The following is a 14,949-nucleotide window of genomic DNA, read 5'->3' as shown; positions in this document are numbered from 1 at the left end:
TTTCAGAAGACCAAGGGTAGTCAAATGTGGCCCAAGCATAAAGTATGTGGCAGGTAAGTAGTATAAGATTAGGCTAGGAAAGTAAAAGACTGACTGAGTGTGGGAAGTTTTGATTTCTGAGACAGTTAAAATTTTATTCAATAAACAAAGAACGAATGAAAGATTTTTTTATCAGGAGTAACAGGACCAGATCCAGTCCTTACGGAAGAGTTTGGCACACGCCTCTTTGAAGGATACTTTGGATAGGAAAAAGTAAAATTGGAGATATCTGTTTGGAAGTGACTGTAATTTTCCAGATAGATGGCAATAGGGTAGGGCAGCAGTAAAAATAGTGACAAAGTGGGGGGAAATGACAGAAATATTACAAAGCTAGAATCAATTGGACTTGTTAGTGAATTGAAGATGAAAAGGAAGAGTCAAAGAAAACATCAAGATTTCAATTATGGGGGCAGCTAGGTTGAGCAGTGGATAAAGCACTGGCCTTGGATTCAGGAGGACCTGAGTTCAAATCCAGCCTCAGACACTTGACACTTACTAGCTGTGTGACCCTGGGCAAGTCACTTAACCCTCATTGCCCTGCAATTAAAACAAAACAAACAAAAAAAAAGATTTCAATTATGACAGATTTGATGAATGATAATGCTACTATAAGAAATAAATGAGTCAAAAGGAAAAATAGGTTTAGGGAGAAAGAATAACCATCACTACACTGTTGAGTGTGAGGTGCCAAGAGTATCCAGTCACAGGAATCCTATGGGCAGTTGGAAGTTGGGAGTAGTCTGGAGACTAGAAAACATGTCAGGTCTCAGGACCTGTAAATCACCTGCCTAGAAGGTGGTGGCTGAAGTTGTGGTAATGAATGAGAATGACAAAGGGGGCAATGGAAAGAAGAGAAAGATGCCAGGAAGAAAACCTGAAGAAAACAACACCTTAAAAAATAGAATAGTCCAAATGGTAAAAGAGGCACAAAAATTCACTGAAGAGAAAAACTCCATAAAAAGTAGAAAAAGAGGTACAGAAACTCAATGAAGAAAATAATTCCTTAAAAATTAGTACTGGGCAAGTGCAAACTGATTACTTTATGAGACATCAAGAAACAATGAAACAAAATTTAAAAAATGAAAAAATTAAAGAAAATGTGAAATATCTCATTGGAAAAACAACTGACCTGGAAAACAGATCAAGGAGAGAAAATGTAAGTATTACTGGACTACCTTAAAGCAATGATTAAAAAAACATATGAGAGAGAACTTAGACATCATTCAAAAAATTATTAAGGAAAATTTTGTGATATTCTGGAACCAGAGGGCAAAATGGAAACTGATAAGAATCAACTGATCACATCCTGAAAGAGATCCCAAAATGAAAATACCCAGGAATATTACAGCTAAATACCAGAGCTCCCAGATCCAGAAAAAAATACTGCAAGCAGCTAGAAAGAAACAAGTCAAATATCATGGAGCCATAGTCAGATAACACAAGATTTAACAGCTTCTATATCAAAGGGTTAGAATGATATTCTGGAGGGCAAAGGAGCTAGGATTACAACCCAGAATCACCTACCCAGCTAAAGTGAGCATAAGTCTTCAGGGGAAGAAGTGGGCATTCAGTGAAACAAAGGACTTTCAAACATTCCTGAAAAGATCAGAGCTAAATAGAAAATTTAACTTTCAAATACAAGACTCAGAAGAAGCATAAAAAAGTAAACAGTGAAGAGAAAGCATAGGATTTAAGTAAGTTTAAATTGTTTATTGGGAAAATCTTTACTGGGAAGATAATACTTGTAACTCCTAAGAACTTTCTCAGTATTAGGGCAATTAGAAGTAATATACATAGAAGGTACAGGTGTGAGCTGAATATGATGGGATGATCTCTAAAAAAATAAAATTGGGTGAGAAAGAGGAATTAATTGGGAGAAGGGGAGAGGGAAAATAAAATGGGATAAATTACCCCACAAAAAGAGAGGCACAAAAGAGTTTTTACAATATAGAGGGAAATGGGGGAGGTAGATGGGAGCCCTTGAACCTAAACTCTCATTGGAATTGTTTCAAAGAGGGAATGATTTATACATTAAGTTGGGTATAAAAAATTTATCTTATTCTACAGGAAATTAGGAGGGAAATGGGGATAAGAGAAAGGGGGAACAGAAAGAAGGGAGGGTAAAGTGAGGGAGGTAGTAGTACTGCTTTGGTTGCATCCTACAATTTTTAGTATGCTATTTCATTGTTATCAGTATCATTAATGAAATCATTGTTTCTATTTGTTCATGTACATATCCATTATTTAGAATTAAATCATGTAGCCTGTAATTAATTTTAATCAACACTTAAAAGGCTCTTTATTGTATATAATTTTTATTTCATTACAGCCCAAAATATGCATTTAATAATTCTGCATTTGTTAGTGAGAGTTTTTATATCCTAATACATGGCCAATTTTTATAAAGATACCATGCACAGATGAGGATACTTATATTCCTTTCTATTTCCATTCAGTATTCTCCAGATGCCTAGCACATCTAACTTTTCTAAAATTCTATTCAACTTAACTTCTTTCTCATTTATTTTATGGTTAGATTTATCTAAGGGGAGTCAATTGAAGTTCCCCACAATTATAAAGTTTTACTTTTTATTTCCTCTTGTAATTCACATTCACGATTATGATTGCTAACTGTATTTCCCTTCATCCCATTCTCTTAAGCTTTTCCTTATTTTTTCCCCATCCTTTCTGTCTTTTTTTTTTTTTCGGTGGGGCAATGAAGGTTAAATGACTTGCCCAGGGTCACACAGCTAGTAAGTGTCAAGTGTCTGAGGCCAGATTTGAACTCAGGTCCTCCTGAATCCAGGGCCAGCACTTTATCCATTTCTCCATCTAGCTGCCCCCTCCCCCTTGTCCTTTCTTTGGGAGTTTGTTTTGCCTGACTATTGCTTCACTTAATCTACCTTCCCTCTTATTCCTCACTCTATCCCTGTGTTTTTCCCTTAGCCCCTTTTCCTCCTACTTCTCTGTTGAGTTCAAATTTCTGTACCTAATTACATTTCATTTCAATGTGTATTCTTCCTTCCTTTAATGAGTTTAGATGAAAGTGAGGTTGAAGTGTTGTATACTCTCCTCCTTCAATGTATAAACTTTCCCTTGACCCATTTACATGATATAATTTTCCCCAGCCCTCTCCCGGTGCATTGTTCTTCCTTTGTCCTCTTTTGAGGTCATCCCAACATAACAGAATCACACCCAAGACCTCTACCTCTGTCTAATTAGATTCCCTCTGAGACCCTTGGTAATGATAAAGTTCTCCTGTAAAAGAATGTACACAGTTCAACATTATATAATTCCTTATGATTTTTCACTTATGTTTAATTTTTTATATTCTTCTCATGGATCCTGTGTTTGAATGTCAAATTTTCTATTCAATTCTGGTCTTTTCATCAAGAATGCTTGAAAGACCTGTATTTCATCAAACATCCATTTTTCCCTTGTAGGATTATACTCAATTTTGCTGGTAGATTATTCTTGAATGTAATCCTTCAGTTGTGGTTGCTCAATCTTGTGTGATCCTGACTGTGGCTCAGTACTTGAATTCTTTCTTTCTGGTTTCTTTTATTTTCTCCTTGATCTGGGAGCTCTGGATTTTGGCTATAATATTCCTTTGAGTTATGATTTTGGGGTTTTCTTTGAAGGTGACCAATGAATTCTTTCAATCTCTATTTTACCCTCTGATTCTAAGCTATCTGGGAAATTTCCCTCTAAATGATATCTTGAAATGTGATGTTTCAGGTACCACATTATCTCTATCAGAAATGATAATGCTGGAGGGAATAAGGGGAAAATAGATACATTAATGAACTGCTGGTAGAGTAGTGAACTGTTCCAACCATTCTGGAGAGTAACCTGGTACCATGCCCAAAAGGCTATAAAACTGTGACCCAGCAATACTACTACTAGATCTATACCCCAAAGAGATCAAAGGAAAAGGAAAAGGATCTAGATGTATTAAAATATTTATAGCAGTTCTTTTGGTAGTGGCGAAGAATTGGAAAATGATGGGATTCTCATGAACTAGGGAATGACTGAACAAGCTATGGCATATGATTATCAAGTATTACTGTGTTGTAACAAATGATGGGAGTGGGGAAGGTTCTGAAAAACCAGACAAGATATATAAGAACTGATGCAAAGTGAAGCAAAAAGAACCCGATCATTGTACATAGTAAAAGCAACGTTGCAATAATAATCAATTAAGAAAGATTTTGCTACTCTGATCTGAGAATGAAGAACCCTACCCCACTATCTTCACAGTCACCCAGACTCAAAGTAGGTGTCATCCTCAAATGCCCACATCTGATTTGTTGCCATAGCCTGTTGATTTCACATTTAATGTGACATCTAATGTATATACCCCCTCCTCTTCTATGACACCACCACCATCCTGGTACGGGCCCTTATCATGTCACATCTGGGCTGGGGATAGATGATGGGTTAGTTTGGTTTAACTTAAAAAAAAAAAAAATTCTTTGTTATAAAGGGTAGCTCCCTGTAGGGAGGTAAGGGTAGGAATATATTAGAAAATGTAGAAAGGGGCAGCTAGGCGGCACAGTAGATAGAGCACTGGCCCTGGATTCAGGAGGACCTGAGTTCAAATCCCGTTTCAGACCCTTGACACTTACTAGCTGTGTGACCCTGGGCAAGTCACTTAACCCCAACTGCCTCACCACCACCATCCCCCCCAAAAAGAACATTATGGAATGCAAAATGGATCATTTTGATTACATTAAAAAGATTTTACACAAACAAAACCAATGCAACCAAGATTAGAAGGAAAGCAGAAAGCTGGGAAACAATTTTTACAGGCAGTGTTTCTTTTGGGGGGGGGAATGGAGTTCAAGTGACTTGCCCAGGGTCACACAGCTAGTGTCAAGTGTCTGCGGCTGGATCTAAACTCAGGTCCTCCTGAATCTAGGGCCAGTGCTTTATCCACTTTGCTACCTAGCTACCCCCTACAGCCTACAGCCCTAAAGGTCTCATTTCTCAGATATATAGAGAATTGAGTCAATATATAAGACTACAAGTCATTCCCCATTGAGAAATAGTCAACAGATATGAATAGGCACTTTTCAGATGAAGAAATTAAAGCTATCTAAAGCCATATGAAAAACTGTTCTCAATCACTATTTTTTAAATGACTTCGTTTTGCCTTTTTTTAAATAGTAAATATGTTTATTTAAAGTTTTCAGTTCCAAATTCTATCTCTCTTTCCCTCCCTCCTCCCTAAGACTGTAAGCAGATATAGGTTTATACATGTGCAATTATGTAAAATATTACCATATTAGTCCTTTTGTATAAGAAAACTGAAATAAAAGAAAAAACATGAAACAAAGTGAAAATAGCATGCTTCAGTCTGTGTTCAATCACTATCAGTTCTTTCTTTGGAGACAGATAGTATGCTTTATCATTAGTGCTTTGGACTAATCCAAGACAATTCCAAAAGACTTAAGATGGAAAATACTCTCCACACCCAGAAAAAGAACTATGGAGTCTGAATGCAGATCATAACATACTATTTTCATTTTTGTTGTTGTTTTTGTTTGTTTCTTTTTTCTTGTAGTTTTTCCCCTTTTGTTCTGATTCTTCTCTTGCAACATGACTAATGTGGAAATATGTTTAACACAATTGTAATGTATAACCTATATCAGACTGCTTACTGGCTTTGGGAGGGGGGAGGGAAGGAAGGGATGAAGAAAAATTTAGAACTCAAAATTTTATAAAAATGAAAACTATCTTTACATGTAATTGGAAATGAAATAAAATACTCTTTTTTAAAAAAAAAGAAAATGTAAGTGATTTTTTAAAAAGACATACTTTTAAAAAATTGTTAAAGAACCCTCTACCTGAGAGACACTATGATATAGGGTAGTGGTTCACAAACTCCTTGGGCATTTGTAATGATTGTTCAATGGATTCCTGCTAAAAATTCTTTAATAGTGCCTTAAGCCTTAAGTAAATAATTGCCTAATTGTGTTACAAATATATTTTTCTCTGATGAGAAGCATGTGAACGTTTGAAGCACCGTATTTTTATATTATAAAGCATATTTTATAATTTTCATACAATATATTTTAATGTATTGTGCACATTTATATAATATCCATATTTTTATATGCATTATGTAAAGCATCATATTTTATGCAATTTGAAACTGTTATGATCAGGCTTACAATGATTTTGGTGTTTAAGTAGTGATTACAATGAACTGACCGTGTCTGACTAAGTTCAATGTGTAACTGTCATTAAATTGTTTCCAAAGTACCACATGTGCCATGTTTGAGCACAAACCCACTTGCAAAAGATGGTCTATTGCATGACCATAGCCTCATTTGCATTTTGTAAACTGCACCAGAATAGCTATTTCCTTGTTAGCCCATAAAAGTATGCCATCAGCTGTGTGATCCAATTGTTATGAACACATGTTTTTACAATGCAAATGTTAGGCTATTTGGATAAAAAGCTGGCCTCAGGCAGTTATTGTTTCAAGTCCCATCTATATATCAAATGTAATGCACATCACTTAATTATCAATATCCTAGACAACTCCACCACACATATCAGACCAAGTCCTGATCAAGAAATCTTAAGTTTTTCAGCCCAGGTCTGCAAAGAGAGAGGACTGCAGGCACGATAGATAAGGTCTAACTAGGAATAGCCATCCAGAACATTTCAGGGCATAGAGAGACTGTGCATCACAGCAAGAAGTTCTAGAACTGGCTTAGTGGAATAATGAGAGCAGGAATTCCAGTATAAAGGAGAGGTCTGCAGAATTTCCCAATTGGGAGATAGCAGCTGAATACACCAACAGTCTACCAGAATTCTAACAAGAGGCAAGCTCACAGTTATGACCCAAACCCAAGCATGAAATTTGCAGAGCTCAGAGCAGGAGGGCAGCAATCAGGCATTGACCTGGATCAGATCACCCTGGGAACACTGAAAACTTTCAGGTCTCTAAGCCTGAACTGTCTCCAAGATTGTAGTATAACATGACACTCAATACCCCAAGAAAGGAGCAGAACCTCCCCAAGAAGCCAAAAATCATTCCCTGCAGAGGTGTGCAGAACCCAGCCTGAACATAAAGTCCAAAGTTAGGAAATAGATTGGAAGAAAAAGCAAAACAAAAAAGATTTTCAACATAAAAATCTATTACAGTTGGGTCAAAGATGTTTAAGACAAAAACCTAGAAGAGGAGAATGACCACAAGGAAAAGATTTAAAGAAAAACACAACTTGGACACAATTTGAATTCCTGGAAAATATGAGGCAAGAAAAACAAACATTTTAAAATTTGTTTTCGTAAATCAATTAGACCATCAAATAAATATTTATTAAGTGCTTAACATGAGCCAAGCTAAGCTTCAGGGGTATAAAAAGAGGCAAAAAACAGTTCCTATCCCCTAAGAACTCACAATCTAAGTGGGGAGCCAACAAGAAAATGTATATGGACAAACAAGCTACAAATAAGATTAATAGGAAATAATTAGACTAGAGAAAGTACAAGAATTAAGAAGGGATGGAGGGGCAGCTAGGTGGAGCAGTGGATAAAGCACCGGCCCTGGATTCCGGAGGACCTGAGTTCAAATCTGCCCTCAGACCCTTGACACTTACTAGATGTGTGACCCTGTGCAAGTCACAAGAAGGGATGGCAAAAGTTTCCTGTAGAAGATGGAATTCTGCTGCGACTCAAAGGAAGCCAGGAGAGGCAGGAGTCAGAGAAGAGGAGGGAGAGCATTTCAGGTATGGAATAAAAGACTTCAAAACTCTGGTCAGTTCAATGACCAAGATTCCACAGGACTCTTGATGAAACATGCTTCCCCACCCCCAAACAGAGGTGATGGACGGGAGAGTATGGGATGAGTTTCCCCCCCTCCCCTTTTTTTTTGGACATGGTCAAAGCAAGAATTTGTTTTGCTTCACTGTAATAGGAGAGGCAAAGGGAAGGAAAGAGGGTTGACTTAAAAAAAAAAGGATAATTAAAACAAAAAGACTGACCCAGCTTTAGTGGGAACTTCCTTAAGCAATAGAATAGAGAACAAAAGATCACTCTCTGGCTCTCTGACTGATTTCAAAATCTAGTCATTTAAAGACTAATGATCAAGATAGGTGCTAGTTAGGTCCTGGAGCACAAGAAAAACTTGTCCAGTATCCCTTGCAATTCTAGGAGTGGTGTTTCACTAACCTATTTCTCAGAGAATGAGTTTCTACTGCTTACACCATAGAGACGATTAAGAAAGAGGAGTCATTTTCATTTTTCATTGGTTCTAATCTGTAATTTAAAAAATAAACAAAAACAGACAAAAAAACTTTGGTGTTGACCTGTTCAGTTTAATATTTGTCAGATTTTCATTTTCTAGACATCTGGTAGAGCCCTCTCCTTTCTCTCCTTAAAATAGAGTAGTTAATAATTTTGAGATCCCAAGGGTACAGTGTAGAGTCTAAACTATGGAATCAGAGAACCTTGGTTCAAAAACGTCCTCTACATACCAGCTACTTTGGAAAAATGATTCTATTTCCAAAAGCCAAATGATAAATTTTAGTGGTATTTTTACATTTATTTTCTACAATCTAAAAAGAAAGGTTGTTATTAAATTTGTCAATTTTGTACTGCTCCGAGGAATAAAAAAAACTTCCTAACATGTCAAAGCCACACAGTAAAATGGAAAGAACACTGGATGGGAAGCCAAGACATGTAATTTTCATTCCCCTCTTCCACTAGCTAGCTGTGTGACCTTGAGTAATTCAATTTACCTTTCTGTGCCTCAGATTCCTCCTACCTAAAATTGAGGGGGTTGGACTAGATCAGAGGTTCTTAACTTGTTTTAATGTTTTTATATCTCTAAGTCAACATAATTGGTTTTCTTTGTAATCCTAAGTATTTTATTTTATTTTATTTTATGCATTTAAAAACATTCCCCAAGAGGAGGACCTAACTATACCCATTAACACATTTTTTAAGTTATAAAGACTGAGATCCAGACAGAACAGGATGGAGGGCCAGAAGCAACCTCAGAACCCATCTCATCCAACCTCACTTTACAAATCAAGTCTGAGGAAATTAAGTGACTTGCCCAAAGTCACAGAGATAGTGTTAGAGAAAGTTTTTGAACCCAGGTCCTCAGACTGGACTCTACACTGCATCCTTCAGATTTCTCTCTCTTTTTCAGGCTGAAATTATCATTAAGTCAACTACTTAGGAGAAAGAGAGGGCTCCAGCAGATGTCTAGAAAATTAAAATCTGACAGAAATATTAAATATTTTCTCATGTCTCTGTGCCAGACATTGTGATTATTCGAACTCTCTCTGTTCAGGTGTCCTGTACATAATCTGCTGATAATGGTGCTTCTGTTTCTGTCTCCATTCATCCTTACCAAAATGTTTTCTCTACAATGGTTCTTGGAATTCTTCACAGGAACATATCACATGAGTATCTTTTCTTAATATATAATGCTAGTCCCCCCATTTTCCTATCCTGTCACTTCTAAATAAGGTGAATTCTCCCCATGCCAATTATTATTCTGCTTCTCCTTTCTCTAGTAAAAGGAAAAAATTACCACCCTGGAAAAGGAATAAAAATGACCAAGGAGTTGATAACCAAATACAAGGAGGGAAATATTTAAAGAATATCTAGGGGCAGCCAGGTGGAGCAGTGGATAAAGCACCAGCCCTGGATTCAGGAGGACCTGAGTTCAAATCCAGCCTCAGACACTTGACACTTTCTAGCTGTGTGACCCTGGGCAAGTCACTTAACCCTCATTGCCCCACAAAAAAAAACAAACAAAAGAATATCTAGATGCCCTGAATAAGATCAAATCACCCGACCTAAATTAACAATATACTAATGTACAGAAAAAAATGGAATACATGGTGTTGAACTATTGTCAATTACCAAGATCATGGAATCAGGAGAGGTACCATAATAGAATTAGAAGGGAGTCAAATTAAATCAAAATTTTCAAAAGAGGAAGGAGTTTTCAAACTATAAGTTGGTGACTTTGATTACTGCAAAATTCTAGAAGATATTATTAAAGTGATAGTGAAATTGTTTAGAGAAATGCAAATTAAAACAACTCTGAGGGGCAGCTAGGTGGCGCAGTGCTCTATTGAGCACTGGCCCTGGAGTCAGGAGGACCTGAGTTCAAATCCGGCCTCAGACACTTAACACTTACTAACTGTGTGACCCTGGGCAAGTCACTTAACCCCAACTGCCTCACAAAAACAAACAAACCCTGAGATACCATCTCACACCTATCAGATTGGCTAATATGACAAAAAAAGGAAAATAATAAATGTTGGTAAGCTGTGGAAAAATTGGAACACTAATTTCAGAGAAATCTGGAAAGACTTACATGAACTGATTCTGAGATGAGCAGAACCAGGAGAACATTGTATACAGTAACAGTAGCATAGTGTAATGATCAACTGTGATAGACTTAACTCTTCTCAGCAATACAATGATCCAAGATAATTCCAAAGAACTCATGATGGAAAATGTTTTCCACATCCAGAAAAAAGAACTTCGGAATCTAGATGCAGGTTGAACTATACTGGTTCTACTTTTTTTTGTTTCTCTTTTTTGAGGTTTTTCCTTTTTGCTCTGATTCTTCTTTCACAACATGACTTATGCAGAAATAGGTTTAATGTGATTGTACATATATAACTTATATCAGATTGCTTGCTGTCTTGAGGAGGGGGGAGGGAGGGAGAAAAATTTGAAACCAGAAATCTTATAAAAACAAATGTTGAAAACTAATATATATATATTTTTAAGTGATAGTGAACATCTTGGAAAAAGAAGCAAGGATCACAAAGAGTCAATAGGACTCCTCCAAGAATAGATCTTGTCATGGCCAATGCAGGAATTTGTTTTGCTTGATTTTATGTCTTTCTAATGTAGGTTTTGTTTTTCTTTTTCTCTTAAATAGGAAGAGCAAGGTGGAGAGGATATGGAAGGAAGAGAAGGCAGATTTCTGTTGACTGAAAAAATATTAATTTTAAGAAAAGAACAGGTCATGTCAAACTATGTTCATTTCCTTTTTAAGCAAAATTATTAGAAGTAGATAGGATCAGATGGATTTGGTTCTGTTCTACTTAGCACATTTCCAGAAGAGAGTTCCAAGGATCTGCACCTGACCCTTTACAATCAGTAATTTGGATGAAGAAATAGATGACATGCTTATCAAATCTTTAGATGATACAAAGCTGAGAGGCAACAGCTAACATACTAAATGACAAAACCAGGATTCAGAAAGGTCTTAAACTAGATAGAACACTGGACTGAATCAAATAAGATAAAAATGTAATGAAGGTTCAAAAAACCAATTTCTTTTTTTTTTTTTAACACTCCAGTGTCTTTTATTTTTTTGGTGAGGCAATTGGGGTTAAGTGACTTGCCTAGGGTCACACAGCTAGTAAGTGTTAAGTGTCTGAGGCCAGATTTGAACTCAGGTCCTCCTGACTTCAGGGCCAGTGCTCTATCCACTGCACCACCTAGCTGCCCCTAAAAAACCAATTTCACAAGTAACAAGATGATGGAAGCATGGCTAGAAATCAGTTCATCTGAAAAAGAAGAAAGGGTTTTAGTGGACTGCTAACTTTACATAGCAGTCAAGAAAATGAATGCAATTTTAGGATACATTAAAAGACAGTGTCCAAAAACTAGGGAGGTATTCTTCCCTGATCTGAAAATGTCTAGAAAATGATCTTCAGTTCTGCACATTACATTTTAAGAAGGTCACCTGTAGGGTAGAAAAGGGTCCAAACCAAACCATACCACCTACACTATGGCCACTATCCTCAACGTCCTCATCCCTTTCCTATTGTCCTTGGACATTAGGACCACCCTAGGCTCTGAGAGGTGAATTTCTGCTTTATCTTGACTAGAAATCAGGCCTATACATCATTTCCCAGTCCATTTCCAAACACAGTTCCTGCATGTAGTCCCCTCATTCATCCCTGCTCCCCCCTTTGTATGTCATCTCCCCACCCCCTTAGAACATAAACACCTTGAGGGCAAGGACTGTCTTGCTTTCTTGTATTTGTATCCATCAGTGTTTAGATTAGTTCCTTTTTTTTTTGGCAGGGCAATGAGGGTTAAGTCACTTGCCCAGGGTCACAAAGCTAGTATGTGTCAAGTGTCTGAGGCTGGATTTGAACTCAGGTCATCCTGAATTCAGAGCTTTATCCACTGTGCCACCTAGCTGCCCCAAACTTTTTTTTTAGATTAGTTCTTATAATTATGAAAAAAATATGCCACATCAACATCAATCAAAAAGAGGCCTCCCCCTGCTCTGCAAAATGTCCCATTAAACAAAGGTCATTTGACAAGAAAACTAAAAATCAGTGGCAATTACAAATAAAATTGAGGATATAATTAATATAATGTACTTAGAAGAATGTGTTTGTACTACCATACTTTTAAGGAAAGTAGAAAACAGAAAAAAGTACTTTTAATTAGTGTGATCTGACTTTTTAAATGGTCTTACTGCATTTCTCTATATGTAAAGTCTTTGTTTCTTCTTTCCCAGTAATCCTCACTGGAATAAATCCTTAGATAGATACTGAAACCTGATGAAACTGGGTCAGGTACCAGTAACTATCTAATTTTAATTTTGTTGGCTCTGAAACCAAAATACCTAACTAGGTGAAGCACTGGAGCTAGAAGCAAAAAGTACAGCAAAAGAATTTTCCACAACCTACCAAACAAGTGACAGAGGCATAAAAAAAAAGATATGAAAGGAAATTTTCATTATGATCAATATTTCAATATATCAAAGTGTTGAAAAAATGGTTTATATATCCAATATAGCAAAAAACAAAACAACAACAACAACAAATTAACCCAAAACCACCCTGTTGGTACCTAATCTGTCAAAAAGAAAAACAAAAACAAAAAAAACTGACCTTTTAAAAGTATTGGGGGTGGGGGGGTGCAGCTAGATGGCACAGTGGATAGAGCACCAGCCCTGGATTCAGGAGGACCTGAGTTCAAATCCAGCCCCAGACACTTGACACTTAACTAGCTGTGTGACCCTGAGCAAGTCACTTAACCCCAATTGCCTCACCAGGGGGAAAAAAAAAAAAGTATACAACAGGGGCAGCTAGGTGGTGCAGTGGACAGAGCACCGGTCCTGGAGTCAGAGGTACCTGAGTTCAAATCTGGTCTCAGATACTTGACACTTACTAGCTGTGTGACCCTGGGCAAGTCACTTACCCCAACTGCTTCACCAAAAAAAAAAAAGGTATTACAACAGTAATCACAGTACAACAGGATAATAGATTCTCATGCTGACAAGATTTAAATTCTTTCAGAATCCATCTAAAAGATGGTAGAAGGAACCAATGTGCTTTAAATTGTTCCTTCCAACTAAATGAAAGATGAAGAAATGTTAAAGGTCATCTAATGCAAACCCTTCATTTTACAGTTGACTAAACTGATCCAGAGTGATTAAGCAACTTGCCCAAATTCAAACTAGTTATAAGGAACAGAGTCAAGAGATGGATCTAGATCCTCTACCTCCAAATCTAGTGCTGTTTCCTCTATATCTAAGTGATTAACATGGAAAGTTATGGAAGATTGACTCAATCCTGCTACTCTTCAAAATAACTCAATTTTACTGAATGGTTCTGCTTAAACCCTATAATCTTAAAAAGGTAAGCAGAAAAATCAGAACTATCCATATGTGAGGGCACTAAAATGAACCAATCCTTAGCCTATATGATAAATCTCTTGCTATCTATTCATGTGTTTAACATATTAATTCTACTTTGCACCTCATATTGTCTGGGGCCAGCAACAAAGAAAAGTTTTACAGAAAGATCTGTGGTAAAATCCAGGTTATGAGCTAAGCACCCATCTTCTTCTACAACTATGACTATAATTACCAACAAAATATAAATATAAAAGTATGTCTGGATTTGATTTTATAATGAATGTAACTTGTTACAGTCTTGGTAACTTGTTTGTTTGTGTGGTTTTTGGTGAGGCAATTGGGGTTAAGTGACTTGCCCAGGGTCACACAGCTAGTAAGTGTCTGAGGCCAAATTTGAACTCAGGTCCTCCTGAATCCAGGGCCGGTGCTCTATCCACTGCACCACCTAGTTGCTCCTCTTGGTAACTTTTAATGGGAAGTAGTATATATACTATATTTACTACAATAAATACTCTCACCACTTGCAAAATAAAATTAAATCAAAATCATTTAATTTCACATTATTCCTTTTTCACCTACAGATTGTTAGGGAAAGAATTTGATTGCTGAATATCTTATATAATACTTTTAATACCTCTCATGATTTTTAAGCCTATGTCATATATATATCTGCATATATAATATGTATATATATGTATATATATGTGTGTGTGTATATATATGTATATATGTGTGTGTGTGTGTGTATGTATATATATATATATATATATATATGGGGGGGGCAGGGCAATGAGGGTTAAGTGACTTGTCCAGAGTCACATAGCTAGTAAGTGTCTGAGGTCACATTTAAACTCAGGTCCTCCTGAATCCAGGGCCTGTGCTTTATCTACTGCACCACCTAGCTGCCCCCTAAGCCTATAAGTCATGCTAATATTTTACAAAATATTCCAAGATAAAAACAGGTTAGTCAGAAACTCTTAATAAAAGATACATATCTATGTATTTCAGTGTGTATGAGTGTGTGCCTGTGCGTTTGTATAAATACAGCTCAAAATGTGATCTTCACAGGGTCACAGATGTTGCGCTAGAAGGGGTTTCAGAGACCATTTGGTCCAATTCCCTCATTTCACAAATGTTGAAAACTGAGAGCCAGAGAGATTAAGGAAAGTACTTGCCTAAGGTCACACAAGTCCTTAAGTGGCAGTGACAGGTTTTGAATCTAGCTCATCTAACTCCAAACCCAGCACTCCTCCTTC

At 36.8% G+C, this 14,949-nt stretch overlaps 1 protein-coding gene across 4 annotated transcripts in view; it reads right to left on the bottom strand.

Moving 5' to 3' along the window:
• The window catches only part of CAMSAP2 (calmodulin regulated spectrin associated protein family member 2), a 134,666-nt gene that overhangs the window by 95,900 nt on the left and 23,817 nt on the right, over nucleotides 1-14,949 (bottom strand). The gene's annotated exons all lie outside the window — the stretch shown is intronic.

This window comes from Dromiciops gliroides, chromosome 4 (genome assembly GCF_019393635.1).
Source record: "Dromiciops gliroides isolate mDroGli1 chromosome 4, mDroGli1.pri, whole genome shotgun sequence".
Classification (NCBI taxonomy): domain Eukaryota; kingdom Metazoa; phylum Chordata; class Mammalia; order Microbiotheria; family Microbiotheriidae; genus Dromiciops; species Dromiciops gliroides.
Note: the sequence above shows the minus strand (reverse complement) of the source record. Positions and strands in the feature narration are given on the sequence as shown.